This window comes from Rattus norvegicus, chromosome 2 (genome assembly GCF_021556685.1).
Source record: "Rattus norvegicus strain SHRSP/BbbUtx chromosome 2, alternate assembly SHRSP_T2T, whole genome shotgun sequence".
In the NCBI taxonomy this organism is placed as follows: Eukaryota; Metazoa; Chordata; class Mammalia; order Rodentia; family Muridae; genus Rattus; species Rattus norvegicus.
In genome coordinates, this window is record NC_141535.1 from 86406321 (window position 1) to 86411145 (window position 4825).

Consider the following 4825-nt stretch of genomic DNA (forward strand, 5'->3'; position numbering starts at 1 on the left):
CTCTTGTGTGCATATTTTATCATTGCCATGAGAACATTTACTAAATCTTCATGCCAAGTGCAAGTTTCAATGTGATATTTAATACATATGAATCATGTACTTTCTCCCTTTTTCCATTATTTCCCTCCCTTTTGCTCCCTTCTTCAAAAAAAGTGTTTCCTCTCCTCTTTACTTACATACTTACACACACACACACACACACACACACACACACACACACACACACACACACATCTGTTGAGTGTACCTTTAAAAGCTAACACATTTTTCCTTGGGGTGAATCACACTCTTCAACCCCCCACTCCCACCCCAACTGCTCCCCCATTTTCCTTTTGCTCTACTGTCATTTGCTCCAGGATGTGGACCACAATACCAGTCCCCATTAGAGACCCTTGAATCCACAGATAAAAGACACACATACACAGTTTGTTACTTTTATAACTTGCAATCTAAGCACAATTGCTAGAATACCGTGCTCTTACCTATTATCTCCATCTTCCTACTCTTCAGTGGCTAGTCCCACCTACCCACCCTGCCAAACATCCTTGCCCCCCTGTCTGTAGCAAAGGTAACAGGCCCCAGTTCCACCAGATCCCACCTCAGCAGTCACATGGTTGAAGCGTTCTTTGTCCCCTCAAAGCATGGCAAAAAAGACAGCTCTTCCTCCCATGTGCCTTTTCTTCCTGAGACATGGAGGCTGCTCTATTGAATCAATCTAGACTTTTTTTTTTTCACCCAATTGGTAAGATATAATTGCCCACTTAAACATACAAGGCCTGGTACCATCCATCACTTAGGAACATTGATAACAACCTGTAAATACACAGAGCAGAATCTTAACATCACCTGCCATGGCTTCTCCCCTCTCTCGATGTCTCTCTCTCTCTCTCTCTCTCTCTCTCTCTCTCTCTCTCTCTCTCTCTCTCTGGCCTAGTCTCCTCCTCCTCCTCCTTATTTTATTTTATTTTATTATTAACTTGAGTATTTCTTATATACATTTCGAGTGTTATTCCCTTTCCCAGTTTCCGGGCAAACATCCCCCTCCCCCCTCCCCTTTCTTATCGGTGTTCCCCTCCCCACCCTCCCCCCATTGTCCCCCTCCCCCCAACAGTCTAGTTCACTGGGGGTTCAGTCTTAGCAGGGCCCAGGGCTTCCCCTTCCACTGGTGACAGGCCTCCTTCTATCCTGTACCTGCCCCTCACCTGTACTGTACAAATTCAATGGGAAAGTGGTTCTGGTGAAGTCACCTGAGTTCTGAGTCCTTGACTAGGTAGCTGTCCTTGGGGCAGTGGAATTAGCTTCAGGGCAAACCACAACAGACCTCTCTTTTTATTAATCATTTTATTTATTTACATTTCAAATGTCATCCCCCTACCCAATTTCCCTTCTGCAAACTCCCCATCTCATGTCCCCTTTCCTTTGCCTCTATGACTTTTTTTTTCCGTCCAATATTTTGATGATCTAACTGGGTGTTGTACTTTTACAGGCATCTCCTAATTCAAGTTAGAAAAAAATTTATGCTTTTTGTGAAAATATTTTCTGAGCCTTTGAACTGGAGTTCTTCTACTTCTTCTATTCCTATTATTCTTAGGTCCTGAGGACCAGCCTCAGTCAATTCAGGGGTCTCGAGAATGTGAGGATTGGATGGATGTGAAAATCAGAGTCACAGGCTAGGATGCAGATGCAAGCTGACGGGTGACTCACTGTTCTTCTGAAGTTTGTGCTTGGAAACAGCATTCAGGTTTTCTCTCTTTTTCTCTGAGTTCGCCTCAGTCTTTTATTTGTTACACACTTACTTGTTATACAATAATACATAATCAAAAGACTTTTCATTATTTTCCTCAAACCCATTATTTTTTATGAAAGACTCCATGTCTGTCTGTCTGTCTTTCTTTCTTTCTTTCTTTCTTTCTTTCTTTCTTTTTCTTTCTTTCTCTTTCTTTCCTTCCTTCCTTCCTCCCTCCATCCCTCCTCTCTCTCTCTCTCTCTCTCTCTCTCTCTCTCTCTCTCTCTCTCTCTCCCTCTCTCTCTCTCTCTCTCTCTTTCTTTTTCTTGGCTTTCTTGAAGGAACTCATTCATTTCCTCATTTTTTGTCTTTTCCTTGATTTCTTTAAAATATTTATTTATTTCCTCATAAGGACCTCTATCATCTTCATAAAGTTGGATATAGGTATTTTTCTTGTGCTTCATCTGTGAGGGCTTACTGTAGTAGGATAGCTAGAGTGTACTGGTGACACATTGCCTTGACTGTTGATGACTATTCATATTCTTTCATGTAGGCATCAGGGTTTGGGGTGATTATATATCTAGGTCCTGACTTTTAAATTTGTCTTCAGTGGATGGATGTTTTGTTCCTTGGTTCTATTTCCACTCTGGTCATTGACCATGTATTGTCATTGAGAAGTGGCTGGATTTGTGGTGGTTGGCTTGGACTCTGGTCTAGAAGGTAGTCTATTCCTGACCTGGGGAATGGGGAATGGCAAAGAGGACTTGTGGGGTGATTGAAAGTAGGATTGGATATTGAGAGAGTCAGGGTGATATATTACCATGCCAACTAGCTGGACTTCTGGGAGAAGACATGATTTCATGGTGGCAGGAATTTGAGAGAGCTCATTACATTGAATCAACATTTTCTAGAACTTTTAAACTTGCCAAGTTTGTAGTGCAACCAATTTAAACTTATTCCTGACTAGTTTACAAGTAAATGAGGCTCAAACTAATGTTATTTTGTCAGGGACCGGACTAGCCTGATTCCTGAGAAGGGCTTGACCTTTTCAAAGAAAGAACATGTCCCCGGAAGACTGTTGCCTCCTTGTCTAAGGAGAATATCTTTCGGTTTAGAGATTCACCTTATGTCCTTGGGCACTTCCCAGTACTCCCCCCACCCTAAGCTTCAGTTCCTGCTTCAATTCCTGCTTCAGAGCTTTAAATGCTGTACATTTCTCTCAATAAACAGACCTTGACAAGGACACTGCTTGGTCTTGCTCCTCTTTCTCGCCCTTTCTCCCGCAGGTATGGGTCCCCCTCGACCTCCACAAATAACTGGGTCCCCACTGGTGGGGGCATTATTTTACTTGGCTTTGACAATTACTGGGGCTTGGAGGTAACCCCTAATCAAATTTTCTAACTGCTGGCCTGGCTACCTCCCCAGTGGTGTTCCCCAAATATTTGCTGTTCCTCTGTGCTCATGGTAGCTCTCTTCCCATGGCACCTTATCTTCTCTGCTCCCTATTCTCCTCCTTTCTTACACACACACACATCCAGGTAATTAAAAAACTATCTACCTTTAATCCCTCCAGTATTTGCTGTAGTCATTTTTTAACCAATAGTTTCAAATTAAAAAAACATGGCTTGCATAACAAAAGCTGGCAAATGTAAGGATTCACTCATAGGCCTAGATCTTCAGGTGCAGAATTTAGTGTTGCGAGACATAGCAACAGCAACAGGCCAATATTAACACAACGTGGTAAGAACCATCCAAAGTCATTATTTTTGTGCAGCAAAATAAGTGAAGTATGCGAATGTACTATAAAGTCACATACTGAAGCTCAGTGATCAATCTTTTATAAAGTTGCCATTTGCAATATAAACTCTTGACCCAACTCAGAATATATTGAGAGAAGATATGGAACTAACTAAACAATTCATGTGCCTGTCTGTGAGGCCTACAATGTATCTGGAGGAAAGTTACAGGCTCAGTGTGGTAGACATAAGAGGTCTTGAGAGCTGCATGAGCAAGGAGTCTATTTCACTGGATTTTTGCTTATTTCAGATGAAATGTTGTGTGTTTTTTAATGGAAAATGGAAGGTGTCTAATCATTTGTTTTAGTATGTATATTTAATATTGAGATGTTGTAGTAAGATTATAAAAAATAAAACTGTCTTTTACTCCCACTAGACCTGGCACCACAGTGCCCCAAGATATCTAGATATCTTAATCTCAGTCAGCAAAGCATCTCACCAGCTTTGTTCCACCCCATTTCACACTGCCGAAGGCTTCTCTCTGAGCCTAGCAGCAATCTCTCTACCTATCTAGTTCCCAAGGCAGGTTATCACCATGCTAGAAATATACATCTCAATTCTGTGGCAGCCCATGGATGGCACCACCCATAATGGGTCCTCCCACCCTGCTCACTATTTGAGAAAATGACTGACAGCATGGAGGCATTTCCTCAAGGGAGGCTCCTTTCTCTGTGATAACTTCACCTTGTGTCAAGTTGACACACAAAGCCAGCCAGCACAAACATCAATTTTTTTCAAAACAGGAAACCTAAGTTTTATTTTATTTTATTTTATTTTGCCAGTGTTTTCCAGATAGGGTTGTTCTATACAGAGCTGACATTCCAGAAACTCACTCTAAAGGCCAAGCTGCCCTGAAGTACAGAGATCCAAGTCCCTCTGACCCATGACTGCTGCAATCAAAGGAATATACCACCATGGGGCCCATAAATACTTTTAAATATTTTTTATTTTATATTACTCACAGTGTGTGTGCCTGTCTGTCTATGTCACTGTGTTCATCTCTTTTACATGAGCCTCATGATGTCAAAAGAGTTAGGATGATCCTCTAGAACTGCTCCTATATGTGCTTGTGAGTCACCATGTGCATGCTAAGAAACAAAGTCACACCCTATAAGAATTAATTACTGTCAGATACTGAACAATCTCTTTAGCCTACTGTAAGCATAGGTTTTAAAGGAATTTGCGTAAACATATTGGATGCAGAAGGTTTGTATGGGAAAAGCTTAAATTGATTAAGTTATTATAAAATGATATTAGGGAATAAAGCTAAACCTGCCAGCATGGTCTAAACAAACTAACAAGG